Genomic DNA, 15967 nt, shown 5'->3' with positions numbered 1-15967 from the left:
CACGGGAAAAGCTCGTGTAAGGAAGCTTCCCGATGTGGTAATTGCTCTGCACTCGACTCGCATTCAGAGGAGCATTGCAATGGTGCAGCTTATTGTTTTCATTGTCGTGATGCTCACCAGGTACGTTCCAGGTATCGCCTGGAGCAGGACATTCTACAGCTTGCCAATAGTCAGTTTATCAGCCTCGGTAGCGCCCGCCGTGAACTCCTGTACCGCCAGAAGGATGGTACTGGTGCGACATCCTATGCTTCATTGGCCGCTCGCTCTTCGGCTGAGTCTGCCGGTCCGAAGACAACTCCTCCTGCTACCTCTCGCTCTGTTGGGGCGGGTGGTACTGTTTATCTGGCTAACAGGTTTGCCATTTTGGCTGATGACTCGGTTGAGTCATCTCTTAGAAGTGACGAGAAAAATACGGACTTGAACAAAGTTACCCATGTAGTAGATGTCCATTTGCCACCTGTATCTCCTAAGCCTTTCAAGGGTCTAACTAAGCGGCACCGCGGCTCTGCGGAGTCGTTAGATTTAGCTCAGCATAAGCAGTCTAAGTTTTCTCCCGGTGCTTATAATCGTGAGTCCTCCAGGGACCGCTCTGCTAGGGTAGCTCCAGTAGTTTCTGTCCAGCCTTCTGTGACGCCCTCCGTCTCAGATCGGGCTTCTTATGATGAGGACGGTCTGAGCATGGAGACGTCCGATGATATTGTCATAGCCGTCCTCGTGGACCAACTGTATCGGAAAGTGCAGTCCTGCCTGATCCTCGTCCTCCGAGGACCAGTAAAAGTGATGATAGTTCGCATCACCCACCGATAAGCCGAAAGGCTGAGGTCCAACGACCCAGCACACCTCAATTCCCGGTGTCTTCTCGTCGTTTGATTAGTTCTAGTCAGGTCAGTCACGGGCAGCCTCAAAAGGCTCGCTCGTCCACTGCACCCAAATAGTCGTCTTCAAGCTTCTACAATGGAACTGTAGAGGCCTTCGCGCCTCGTGGGGGGAACTCCGAGCTTTGCTGTCGGAGTTTTCTCCAGCCTGTGTAGCTCTACAAGAGACTATGATAGGTGATAGTACTTATTCTAGTCCTCCTGGCTATCGTGGTTTTTTTAACACTCCTTTCCCTGACCAGGGCCACCACGGTGGCACAGCTATTCTAGTCCGTCAGGATATACCTGTTATCCCGGTACAACTTAACTCTCCCTTCAGGTGGTTGCTGTTAAGGTCTTTATGGGACGACTGTACACCATCTGCAGTTTATATCTACCTCCTCGGCTTCCTGTCTCCAGGGTGAGCTTGACGGCCTGGTGCGTCAGCTGACTCCGCCTTTTCTTTTGTTGGGAGATTTTAACGGCCGTCACCCGTTGTGGGATGAAGGTGCTAGTAATCCTCGTGGGGTTTTAATCGGTTCTTTTATTGAGGATGAGGATTGGAGATTTTAAATTCTGGGGATGTTACACATTTCCACACTCCTACTGGGACTTTTACAGCTATCGATCTTTCTCTTTGTACATCTAATTCTTTCCTTGATTTTAATTGGCGAGTCCTACCGGATTTACACGGTAGTGACCACTTTCCGATTTTATTGCAATCTGTGAAATCTGAGCCACAGTCCCGGCCACCACGCTGGGTTTTAGACAAGGCAGATTGGCGTCGATTCACAGACCTTAGCTCTTTTATTCGTCCGCTTGCTGACTTTTCTACTTGTGCTGAGGCTGTTGATTATTTTACTGATTTTTTTATTTCTTTAGCCCTTCAGACAATCCCTAGGACGTCAGGTCGCTTTACTAAGCGTCCCGTTCCTTGGTGGAACGCAGCATGCACTGCAGCGGTTAAAGAGAAACGGTCAGCTTTCTCTCGTCTCCGGCGACATCGTGGGGACCCACAGTGCCTGGAAGCTTTTCGGCGATGCCGAGCTCGGGCCCGCCGCATTTTGAAAGAGGCACAAAGAGCCTCGTGGAAAGCCTATATCTCTTCCATAAACGTCCGCACCCTCTTACGGATGTCTTCAACAAAGTCCGCCGAATTGCTGGGAAGTATTCTGCTGCTTCCCCACCAATTTTGTTGTCTGCTGGGCGAACGGTGGCAGACCCTAGGAATGTCGCTGACCTCTTTGCGGAGCACTTTGCCAGTGTTTCCCAGAGGCATCCTGCAGCTCCGGGCGCACGTCACCGCCAGAGAATGGAATCTCTTGGCATAAACTTTTCTTCTGCTGGAGGAGTCTTATAATGTCCCTTTCTCTGCTTCCGAGTTGCGGACCGCTTTGTCCCAGTGTCACGACTCTTCTCCTGGGCCAGATGATATACCTTATGCCTTCTTGTGCCACATGTCTGACACTGCTTTTAACTTTCTTTTAAATCTTTATAATATGATTTGGCATACCGGTGACTTTCCATCTTCTTGGGCTGTGGCAGTGGTTCTCCCATTTCCGAAGCCTGGGAAAGATAATCTCCAGGCTACGAACTACCGTCCTATATCTTTAACGTCCTGTATTTGCAAAGTGTTAGAAAAGATGGTAAATATAAGACTCATGTGGTATTTGGAGAGGGGAAGTACTTGTCACCGGTACAGTACGGCTTCCGAAAGATGAGGTCTACTACTGATGCTCTTTTATCCCTAGAGTCTTCCATTTGTGAGGCCTTCGCTAATCACCACCATCAAGTAACAGTCTTTTTGACCTGGAGAAGGCCTACGACACGGCTTGGTGTCATGGCATTTTACAGTCTTTGTTTAATTTTGGCCTTCAGGGGCCACCTTCCTATTTTTATCCAGCAGTTTTATCCAGCCGTTTTTACGGGTTCGAGTTGGGAGTGTTCTCTCCGATGCTACAGCTTTAAATGATGGTGTCCCACAGGGAAGTATTCTTAGTGTTACGCTATTCGCAGTTGCAATAAATGGTGTTATAGATACTCTACCGGATGGCATTCACAGTTCTTTATATGTGGACGACTTGTGCATCTCTTTTGCTGCTTCTAGGATGTCACTGATTGAGCGCAAGCTCCAACTGGCGATCAATAGGGTGTCCAGTTGGGCCAACATGAACGGTTTTCGATTCTCCACCTCGAAGACCGTAGCCATGCATTTTGTCGCAACCGTGGTGTCCATCCAGACCCGGATTTATACCTCGCCAATAGACGCCTCTCATGCGTGGAGGCGACTCGATATCTTGGCCTTTTATTTGACAACCGTCTCACCTGGGTTCCCCATTTTCGCTCTCTTAAGGCGTCTTGTCGGCAGGCACTATCCCTTCTTCGGGTTTTAAGTCATACCTGTTGGGGTGCGGACAGGGACACGTTGCTGTTGCTTCACCGTACACTCATACTTCCGAAGCTGGAATACGGCTGTGAGATCTACTCATCCGCAACAGATGCACGACTACGCTCGCTTGACCCCGTGCATCATGCTGGGGTCCGCTTGGCTACGGGTGCATTTCGGACATCTCCAATACCTAGCCTTCTAGTGGATGCTGGTTTCTGGCCGCTCGACCTCCGGCGCCAGTCTTCGATGCTCCGGTGTTGGTTTCGCACCCACCGTCTGCCTGATTTTGTCCCCTGTGTGTCAATGTTGCGGGACTCGCGCTCGCAGGCGTATGTCACTCGACCGAGTCTCCCTAAATCTTTTGGCCTACGTGTTGCAAATCTCATGGCAGAGTTATCTATCGACCCCACTCCTGTGTACTCTTTCCGTCTCCCGCGAGTTGGTAATTGGCACCTTCCTGTTATCTCATTATGCCCTGCCATGGATGGCAAGAAGGATTTTTGCCAGCTCTGTCCCACACACGGTTTTAGAACACTTTTTATGCATTCTGATGATATCCCTGTTTTTACTGATGGCTCCAAATCCGACTCAGGCGTTGGATTTAGTGTGGTTTTCCTCTTTTTATCGGTCTGGCAGCCTTCCTTCAGTGGCGTCCGTTTTACTGCGGAGCTGTCTGCCATAGTCCTAGCTTTACAAATAATTTTACTCTACCGGTTTCGTCTTTTACAATTTTTAGTGACTGTCGCAGTGCTCTTACTTCTCTCTTGCACTATATCCTTTAACCCTTTGGTTTTATCAGCCCTGGAGTGGCTATACCTTCTTACACAACGAGGATATCGTGTTGGGTTCTGTTGGGTTCCTGGTCATGTTGGTGTTCCAGGAATGAACATGCAGATCGCCTCGCTAAACAGGCAGCAAGTCGCGCTCCATCTCCTGCGTCTGTTCCGTTTCGAGATGTCTTTCCTCTAATTCGTGAGGCAGTTGCAGCAATCTGGCAGAGGAGATGGCTAACGGGGGTTGCAACCTCGAAAATGGGAGAGATCACTATTTCCTCTATCCCTCACTGGACATACACCCATGTTCGAGATCGACGTTTACAGACTTTATTGGCGCGACTGCGTATAGGTCACACGTACCTTACACAGAGGTACCTGTTGACCAGGAACCCTCAACCTTACTGTGATGACTGTCTGGTGCCGCTTACCGTGCGGCACCTATTGGTAGAGTGCCCTAGTTTGATAGAGTTACGACACCGCTACCTCTACCGCTGTCGTGGTAGAGATAGCGGTGTCTATTATATCTCAAAGGTCCTTGGACCAAAGTGTCTGGCTCAAGGCCATGACGTTTTTAGATTTTGGGAGAAGCTGGCCTTCTCCCAAAGCTGTGATTTTATTTGATTTTAATATATGTATTTTAATGTTTTATGTATATTATTGTAGCTTTTGTTTTAATTACCATTAATTTTATCGTTTTCACTTGTTTTAGCTATTTTATGCATTTTATTTAAGTTTATTATATGTATTTTTAATGTTTTATTGAATTTTATTGTAGTTTTAGTATTTTTTGTTACCTTTGATTTTATCTTTTTTAATTTCTTTTAGTTTAAAAGTAAAATATCGTAGCGGCGCCATATGATCGTTGATGTTGCGGCGCCTAATATTAAAATCCATCCATCCATCCACCACCACCACCACCACTACTACTACTACTACTACTACTACTACTACTAATAATAATAATAATAATAATAATAATAATAATAATACTTCTACTACTACTACTACTACTACTACTACTACTACTACTACTACTACTAATAATAATAATAATAATAATAATACTACTACTACTACTACTACTACTACTACTACTACTACTACTACTACTACTACTACTACTACTACAACAACTCCTGCTAACAACCCCACCCCCTGTGTTGCAGATGGGCGAGGTGGTGCCGGCCGCCCCGCCCTGCGAGGTGTTCCTGGACCTGGCGTGGCCCGGCAGTGCGGCGCGGCGGGTGGTGGTGAGTCTACCCCGGGACACCCCCAGGGGCCGGCAGTTTGTGTTGCTGTGCTCGGGGCAGCGGGGCGCCTGCTACGCCAACACCTCCTTGTTTATGGTGTGGGGTGAGGGACTGCCGGGGAGAGGGTGTGTGGGGAGGTGACTATGAGACCAATGATGGGGGGGAGGAGCCGCCCTGCTGCCTCGCCTTCACCAGGGTGACTACTGGAGGTCAGGCAAGGCGGGGGCTGTGTGGTGGCCATGGGGGTGTGTGTCGATGCCCAGGGTGCTCAGTTCTGCATCACCACCCGGGACTGTCCGCCTGGTGGTGTTGATGTTGATGTGTTTGGTGAGGTGGTGCGTGGCCTGGAGGTGGTGCAGGAGGCAGCCCAGCACCGCCCCATTACTGAGGTGACTGTGGTGCAGTGTGGCGTCCTGCTCACACCACCACCACCACACTGACACACACACACACACACACACACACACACACACACACACACACTATTGTTATTATTATTATTATTATTATTATTATTATTATTATTATTATTATCAATTAGTATTATGTTTATTATCAATTATGAATATCATTAATATTATCATTATTACCATTATCATTTATATTATTGATAAAGAAAACGGGATTATTATTATTAATATTATTATCATGATTATTATTTTGATCATTATTATTTTCATTATTATTGTTCTTAATTTATAATTATTATCATTATTATTGTTATTATATTTATTAATATTACATTATTATTTTATTTTCTATTAGAGAAAACGTGAACATTTTAAGGGGAACTGAACTATCTAATAAATCTTAAGAACTCCAAGGCAATATAATTTCACCTTAATGCATGAATGTAGGCCTATGATCATAAATAAAAGCCTCTAGGTTTTCTACACCAATATACTTTTATCTAGAAAATATACAAAACATTGCAGCATCATTGTAGTTTGAAAAGAAAAAAAATGAAAAGCCATCTCGACATTTTGAGAACCGTCGCTATATTCAATGTTAATGCATAATTGTAACCACATAATATTAATCAAAATTAATTATTTTGTATCAATATCTTTTTTTTTTTATAAAATATCCAAAATAATAATATAGAGTTCATTATTTTGAGGAACAAAAAGCCATCTCGACATTTTGAAAACCGTTACTATATATATATATTATAAATCTTAAAACAAACACAGTTCAATAATAATAAATAGCAGCGTATATTCTGCACTAATATATTTTTAAAGAAACAATACAAATGATGACGTTGATTTAGCAGTTTGAGGGCTAAAATGTCATCTCGATATTTTGAGAACCTCTGCCTTCTATATTCAAAACTTAATACATAAATATAAGCCTGTAATGATAAATGAAAGCCTATTTTCTTCACTAGTGAAGATAAGCGTCTGTCATAACAATAAAATACAGACACTAGTGCAAATATATTTTCTTCCTTTAGGCTTCGAGGAGGAGGAGGAGGAGGAAGGAGGATTGAATGCTAATAATAATATGTGAGGCAGGTAGTGTGAGATACAGACAGACAGACACACAGCCGAGGGAAGGTGTCATGGCACTGTGGTGAAGGAGAGCCAGCTTGTTAACACGTCGCTAAGAGCTTGTTAGAGAGAGAGAGAGAGAGAGAGAGAGAGAGAGAGACGGGTGTGTGGGTGGTGTTAGCAGTGGATTGTGGGTCCTTTTAAACTGGGAATTGATGGTTGTGTCTGTCTGCCTATCTGTGTGTCTGTCTGTGTGTGTCTGTGTGTGTGTGTGTGTGTGTGTGTGTGTGTGTGTGCCTGTGCCTGTCTCTGTCTGTGAGTGTGTGTGTGTGTCTGTGTGCCTGTCTGTGTGTGTGTGTGTGTGTAATTCACTGTTTGATCTGCTGCAGTCTCTGACGAGACTGAGCTCATTTACATCCCGTACCTACTCACTGCTAGGTGAACACTGAACAGTGAACAGTGAACAGGGGCTACACGTCAAAGGAGACACACCCAAATATCTCCACCCGGCCAGGGAATCGAACCCCGGTCCTCTGGCTTGTGAAGCCAGCGCTCTAACCACTGAGCTACCGGGCCGTGTGTGTGTGTGTGTGTGTGTGTGTGTGTGTGTGTGTAGGTACTGTTGAAGACTTTTGTGTGTAAATGTAGGAGTTGATGTTTATTTATTTATTTATTTATTTTTCGTGGTGTTGTGTGAATGAGCGAATGGCGTCGGTAGTGGTTAATATGGTGCACGTGGTGAAGTGTTAGTTAGTGCTTGAAGTACTGCTACCTATTCTTTACTGCTGGTGTTGTTGTAGGTGGTGGTGGTGGTGGTGGTGGTGGTGGTGGTAAAAGGTAATATTGTAATGGAAGGGATTGTCAACATTGAAGGTAATAATATTTCTTCCCTTTTTACACATATTTTCACAGGGTTCGTATTTCTCTTTTTATTTTGTTGTTTCGGTGCAGCAAAACAATGCGGTGATTTTTTTCTCTTTTGCATGTCATGTCTCCCCGGCTGTGGTGAACTCTCTCTCTCTCTCTCTCTCTCTCTCTCTCTCTCTCTCTCTCTCTCTCGTAAGGGCAGAATTTGCTGTGTGTGTGTGTGTGTGTGTGTGTGTGTGTGTGTGTGTGTGTGAAGTGGTGGAGATTATTACGAGAGAGAGAGAGAGAGAGAGAGAGAGAGAGAGAGAGAGAGAGAGAGATTCGAAATTCTATGAACGAGCGAATTGTCTCGAACCAAAGAGAGAGAGAGAGAGAGAGAGAGATCACACAAGACACGGGGAGTGAGAGGAGAGACGCAAGAATATAATTGCAATTACTTACTTTCCTTCAATTATAATGTTGCAGTGTCATAATGAAATATTTTTTGCGTGCGAGTGATGACATACATAGAGCATCGTCTCTGGAACTCCATATTTTCGCATTTCACTGCAGGCAGCGAAGGAAGAGAAGAGAAAGGTAAGAAATACAGTCTATACATTTGACGAGATACTTTTCATCCAGTGCCGGTACAATGAAGTGAATGTCCACGTGTCATTATTGTGGATTTGGGGCGTTAAAATGATGACGTGCACAGCTTCCTCTTTCCTCATTACATTTTGGCGTCATTGTGTACTGATGTAATTAGTCTATCCTGTTAAATCATTTCCAGTAACAACAACAACTATTCAATGCCGAGAAATTACATTGGATTACATCTGATCTAAATCGCATGTCGTATATAATCGGTAGGTAACCAATTACATACCATGCGCCATTTACCTAATTACTTATTTTCCGATAGCAAGAGTTGTTACAGAGGTGCAGGGTTTGAAAATTACATTAAATTATAATGAATTAAGTGTTTAATGAAGTATGTAATTACTTGTTACCAGTTTGAATGACAAGAATCGTGTGTTTGGCGACGTATATAATTACAAGTAATCAGCAGATACATATGAACGCTCGTATAACTCCATATATTCCCATTACAAGAGTTACTACACGTGTTTTGTTAAGAATTCACACTGGACTACATAGGAAGTCAATAGTTAGTGACTTGTGACTCATGCAATCACCACAACTGTTATTAACCTGTTATACTGTACACCTTGGCATGACACACCACACCACACCACACACGTGTTTTGTTACACCACACCACCACCACCACTCCACACCATACCACCACCACTATCACCACACCACACCACCACCATATCACCACCACAACACACCACACCACACCACATCACCACACCACAACACCACAACACACCACCACACCACACCACCAAACCACACCATACCACACCACACCCACCAAACCAAACCACACCACCACCACCTCAACACACCACACCACGTCACACCACACCACACCACACCACAACACATTTAACCACACCACACGACACCACACAACATCACATCAAACCACACACACCACCACACCACACCACACCACACCACACCACTCCACACCACACCACACCACACCACCACGCCATTACCACACCATACCATACCATCACCACACCACACCACACCAAACCACACAACCACTACTACCACACCACACCACACCACACCACACCACACCACAGCACCATCACCAAACCACACAATACCAACACACCACCACACTACACCACTCCACTCCACTCCACTCCACTCCAAACCACACCACCACCACACCACCGAGCCACACCACACTGAATCACTCCACACCACACCACACCATTGTACCCTTATCATTATTATTATTATTATTATTATTATTATTATTATTATTATTATTATTATTATTATTATTATTATTATTATTATTATTATTATTATTATTATTATTATTATTATTATTATTTATTATTATTATTATTATTATTATTATTATTATTATTATTATTATTATTGATATTATTATTAATATTGATATTATTTTTATTATTATTATTATTATTATTAATAATATAATAATAATAATAATAATAATAATAATAATATAATTATTATTATTATTATTATTATTATTATTATAGTAGTAGTAGTAGTAGTAGTAGTAGTAGTAGTAGTAGTAGTAGTAGTAGTAGTAGTAGTATTATTATTATTATTATTATTATTATTATTATTATTATTATTATTATTATTATTATTAGTTAGTAGTAGTAGTAGTAGTAGTAGTAGTAGTAGTAGTAGTAGTAGTAGTAGTAGTAGTAGTAGTAGTAGTAGTGTAGCAGTAATAGTATTATTCATCTAACAATTTCATTCAATAATGTTTGTTACAAAAGTTGCCTTGGTATTAATTATGTAACTTTCAAAAGGTGTACTGGTGACAAATGTACAACTTTCAAAAGGTGTGTTGTTAATAATTGTATATATATTTCAAAGTTGATTAGTTAAAGACAGAGACAGACACAAATTAAACATGATGCAATATAAGACAAAGATTAATGTATTATCAAATAAGAAATAAGAAATAAATATACATATATATATATATATATATATATATATATATATATATATATATATATATATATATATATATATATATATATATATATATATATATATATATATATATATATATATGGGAGGGACCAAAATGTCCCCAGGTCGGACACCTCTCCTGTTGAAGACCACAAATGCCTTGACACCTCCCTCAACTTTTCTACATTGACTTCTGCAACATTCGCGGTCTTAGATCTAATTTTCAATCCGTGGAACACCACCTCTCCTCTACTAAACCTCATCTTCTTTTCCTCACCGAAACACAGCTGTCTGAGGCAACTGACAGTAGCCCTTCTCTGTTCCCTCCTACTTTCTCTATTCTCATTTTCATTCCAAAGCTGGATGTTGCGTCTATGTACGCAACGACTTAACTTGCTCTCGTGCCCACGCTCTTGAGTCTTCCGAGTTTTCCACCATCTGGCTACGACTTAACAGTCACTCTCAAACTAAATTCATCTGTGCTGTTTATCTCTCCCTAACTCTTCTGACTATAGTAATTTCTTCGACTACTTAACTTCTAAAGTGGAGCACATTCTGTCCCTCTACCCTGTCGCTGAGATTTCCATTCTTGGAGATTTCAATGTTCACCACCAGCTTTGGCTTTCCTCTCCTTCACTGACCACCCTGGTGAACTAGCCTTCAACTTTGCTATCCTCCATGACCTAGAGCAACTGGTGCAGCACCCTACTCGTATTCCTGACCGTCTTGGAGACACGCCCAACATTCTTGATCTCTTCCTCACCTCTAACCCTTCTGCTTATGCTGTCACCCTTTCATCTCCGTTGGGCTCCTCCGATCACAATCTCATTTCTGTATCTTGTCCTATTTTTCCAATCCTCCGCAGGATCCCCAAAGCGAAGGTGCCTCTGGCGTTTTGCCTCTGCCAGTTGGGGGACCTGAGGAGGTTCCTCAGGTTCTGTCCTGTCACCCACTCTCTTTCTATTATTCATTAATGACCTTCTTAACCAAACTTCTTGCCCTATCCACTCCTACGCTGATGATACCACCCTACATCTTTCCACGTTCTTTCAGAGACGTCCAACCCTTCAGGAAATCAACAGATCACGCGGGGACGCCACGGAACGCCTGACTTCCGATCTTTCTAAAATTTCCGATTGGGGCAGAGATAATCTAGTAGTTTTCAATGCTTCAAAAACTCAATTCCTCCATCTATCAACTCGACACAACCTTCCAGACAACTATCCCTCTTCTTCAATGACACTCAACTGTCTCCCTCTTCCACAATGAATATCCTCGGTCTGTCCTTTGCTCATAATCTTAACTGGAAACTTCACATCTCATCTCTTGCTAAAACAGCTTCTATGAAATTAGGTGTTCTGAGGCGTCTCCGACAGTTTTCTCGCCCTCCAACTGCTTACTCTGTATAAGGGCCTTATCCGTCCCTGTATGGAGTATTCTTCGCATGTTTGGGGGGGTTCCAGTCACACAGCTTTGCTTGATAGGGTGGAATCGAAAGCTCTTCGTCTCATCAACTCCCTCCTCTGACTAACTGTCTTCAGTCTCTTTCTCACCGCCGAAATGTTGCATCCCTTTCTATATTTTATCGCTATTTTCATGGTAACTGTTCTACTGATCTTGCTAACTGCATGCCTCCCTCCTCCTGCGGCCACGCTGCACAAGGCTTTCTTCTTCCTCTCATCCCTATTCTGTCCAACTCTCTAATGCAAGAGTTAACCAGTACGCTCAATCATTCATCCCTTTCACTGGTAAACTCTGGAACTCCCTCCCTGCATCTGTATTTCCAAATTCCTACAACTTGTCTTCTTTTAAGAGGGAGGTATCGAGGCATTTGCTCCCCTAATTCTGGCTGACGGTTTTGGCACTTTTGAACTCTTTGGAGAGCCAGCGCTCAAGTGGCCCTTTTTCTATCTTTCTTTTTTTTGCCCTTGGCTGGCCTCTTCCTACGTAAAAAAAAAAAAAAATAAATAAAAAAAAAAAATAAATAAATAAATATATATATATATATATATATATATATATATATATATATATATATATATATATATATATATATATATATATATATATATATATTTTATATTTTCTTTATGAATCACCTCTTCCTTCTCTCTATTACGTCCTCCTCCTCCTCCTCCTCCTCCTCCTCCTCCTCCTCCTCCTCCTCCTCCTCCTCCTCCTCCTCCTCCTCCTCCTACTACTACTACTACTACTACTACTACTACTACTACTACTACTACTACTACTACTACTACTACTACTACTACTACTACTACTACTACTACTACTACTACTACTACTTCTGCCACTACTGCTACTGCTGCTTCTGCTGCTGCTACTGCTGCTGCTGCTACTACTGCTGCTGCTTTGCTGCTGCTGCTGCTGCTGCTGCTGCTGCTGCTGCTACTGCTGCTGCTGCTGCTGCTGCTGCTGCCTGCTGCTGCTGCTGCTGCTGCTGCTGCTGCTGCTGCTGCTGCTGCTGCTGCTGCTGCTGCTGCTGCTGCTGCTGCTGCTGCTGCTGCTGCTGCTGCTGCTGCTGCTGCTGCTGCTGCTGCTGCTGCTGCTGCTGCTGCTGCTGCTGCTGCTGCTGCTGCTGCTGCTGCTGCTGCTGCTGCTGCTGCTGCTGCTGCTGCTGCTGCTGCTGCTGCTGCTGCTGCTGCTGCTGCTGCTGCTGCTGCTGCTGCTGCTGCTGCTGCTGCTGCTGCTGCTGCTGCTGCTGCTGCTGCACTGCTGCTGCTGCTGCTGCTGCACTGCTGCTGCTGCTGCTGTTGCTGCTGCTGCTGCTGCTGCTGCTGCTGCTGCTGCTGCTGCTGCTGCTGCTGCTGCTGCTGCTGCTGCTGCTGCTGCTGCTGCTGCTGCTGCTGCTGCTGCTGCTGCTGCTGCTGCTGCTGCTGCTGCTGCTGCTGCTGCTGCTGCTGCTGCTGCTGCTGCTGCTACTGCTGCTGCTGCTGCTGCTGCTGCTGCTGCTGCTGCTGCTGCTGCTGCTGCTGCTGCTGCTGCTGCTACTGCTGCTGCTGCTACTGGTACATAATTAAATATGGCATATATTTTAATCCATCGGTCAATTCAGTTTCTTTATAGTTTCCTTTCAAATTTCGATGATCTTTGTATTGAGAGTTGAAGGGAGACTGACTATTCTACCTAACTCCTTCGATGCCACACTATGTTCCAAACCAAATCGACTATTTTGACTATGAAGGAAGGGAGGCAGGAAAGTCAGAATTGGTGAGAAGGTGGAGGAAACATGGAGGAAAGTCTGTGTAGGTGGAGGTAAGTGGAGGTAACTCGTGGAGGGAGATATGGAGGAAAGAAACACATGTAAAGCTATAGAAACCACACGCTAATAAAGAGGTTGACATCATTAAGGTCTAAATTATTACTAGCGTGTTTTGTGTTGCTTGCTCTGGCTCCTTTCGTAAAGTGGCTTGTACATGTCTGGGGAGGAGAAGAAATAGCTCGGTATAGTGTTTGGTGAGAGTTCTGAGAAGTGGTCGTCGCAGAATGTTCTGGGAGCTATTTTCCAATAGAGTCTTGGCGTGTAGCGGGTTTTGTGGTGTTGCTTGCCCTGGCTCTTTTCGTAAAGTGGCTTATACATGTCTGGGGAGGAGAAGAAATAGCTCCGTATAGTAATGGGATTTAGTGATATTTTAAGAAAAATATTGGAAAGCGATGGGCCATCGAGGTATGAAATTTTAGGCAAAATATCAGTATTATACATCACTTATTTGGTGATGGTGCTTCACTTAATAGTGATGGTGATGGTGATATTTCACGGAAAAGTTTGGATTGTGATGGTGTTCACTGTGTATCACTGGTGTTTATGTTTTGGACTTAGAAAAATTTTGGCTTACCTTGTGTGGAGTAGTAAGGGAGGTCGTCCGGTGTATCGCTATTCCAAATACTACGCGATTGTCCGCCATCACTTTTCTTTATATAGTCTTTTTCTGCGAAGCGCTTCGCAGAAAAAGACTATATAATGAAAAGTGATACACAGTGCAAGGGCAAGGGCAAGAAGTTTGGTTAAGATCATTGATGAATATTAGGAAGAGAGGGGGTGACAGAACAGAACCCTGAGAAACACCACTGTTAATAGATTTAGGAGAAGAGCAGTGGCTGTCTACCACGGTTGCAATAGAACGGTCGGAAAGGAAACTTGAGATGAAGTTACAGAGAGAAGGATAGAAGCCGTAGGAGGGCAGTTTTGAAATCAAATTTTGAAATCGCTCTCTCTCTCTCTCTCTCTCTCTCTCTCTCTCTCTCTCTCTCTGACCAATAGCTTGGCTTCATATATGTGACGTCAAATCAGCTGGGTGGAGGAGCAGAGAAGTGGGAGCCGGGAATCGAGGCGAGCGCGAGGACGGTTTCTCGGGGACAGTGCCGAAAGTTCATTTAATATTATTATTCCATCAGTTTATGATAAAGTAAGTGGATTTGTAAAGTATGTGGATTTGTTCAGTGTCAATCTTTCAAAATCTATGACCAGCGCCTTTGGTAACAGCTACCACTACCATTTTGTCAAAAATAAACTTTTAAATCTTCATATTTATATTTTTCTAATAAACCATCCCACCCACTGCATTACAAATGTACTAAATGAACAGTTTGATGAATGTTTCCATCCATCACAAGATCAATCAGTAGATGAAAGCATGATAAAATTCAAAGGTAGGTGCTCATACAAACAATATATGCCCGTGAAGCCAACAAAGAGGGGCTACAAAGTGTGGGTTAGAGCAGATGACAAGGGTCATATCTCTGTTTCAAATCTACACTGGTAAAAAATCTTAGAATGCAAAGCCTTCCAAATATTTAGGGTGAAGTGGGAGAATTATCTTCAAAACTAGAGGGAAGATACTTCAAGATATATGGTGATAATTTCTTTTCCTCTGTTGCTCTTGCGAAATGTTTGTCAGAAGAATGTATTGGCTGTTGTGGAACTAAGAGATCAATTTAATAGAAAATAAAATTTCTCAGATGAAAATGCAACTCGAACTCCACTCGTGACTTCTGGCATCTGGCTAAAACATTTCCAATAACTTCACTTCTTCATCTTTACCTCCTTTATTTCATCCTGATGGCACCACTTTTGCTGTCGCGTTCTATTGCAGCCGTGGTGGACGGTCACTGCTCTTCTAGATCTATTAACAGTGGTGTTCCTCAGGGTTCTGTCCTATCTCTTTTTATTTTCATTAATGACCTTCTTAACCAAGCTTCTTGCCCTATCCACTCCTACGCTGATGATACCACCCTACATCTTTCCATGTCACATCCCAAACAACGCTACTCTGAGGAAACGTTTTCAAATATTGTTGTGTTTGCCAAAACAATGCAAAATATAAATATTTAGAAGTAAAGATAGATTACACTAATTTGCCTTTTTCGAGCATCACATTGTGTATGTACTACAACACCATTCAATTTCGAAGTATTAAGTACCTGACTTGAGGTGCGTATTGGTACAAGTGTGACACCGCCGTAGGCCGGGAAATCCCGAAAAGCCAACGCCTAAACAATCTTGATCGCCGCCCGCTACACTTCACCGCTGTTTCGTCTGTCTCCTCTGTAAAGCATGGATGAGGCGTGAGTGAGCGTTGGTTAGGTGCTTAGATGATTGCTCTAACTGATGCCACCCTTCGTAGTGTGAAAGGTGCTGTGTGACCTGTGAGCTGCGTGGTAGTGGAATGAATGCTGCGCTATAGTGGGAGAAGCAGCGGCATGGGGAAGTGCTGTTTGCTACCTGCCAGTTAGT

Source organism: Portunus trituberculatus, chromosome 3 (genome assembly GCF_017591435.1).
Source record: "Portunus trituberculatus isolate SZX2019 chromosome 3, ASM1759143v1, whole genome shotgun sequence".
In the NCBI taxonomy this organism is placed as follows: Eukaryota; Metazoa; Arthropoda; class Malacostraca; order Decapoda; family Portunidae; genus Portunus; species Portunus trituberculatus.
This window is presented reverse-complemented; position numbering follows the sequence as displayed.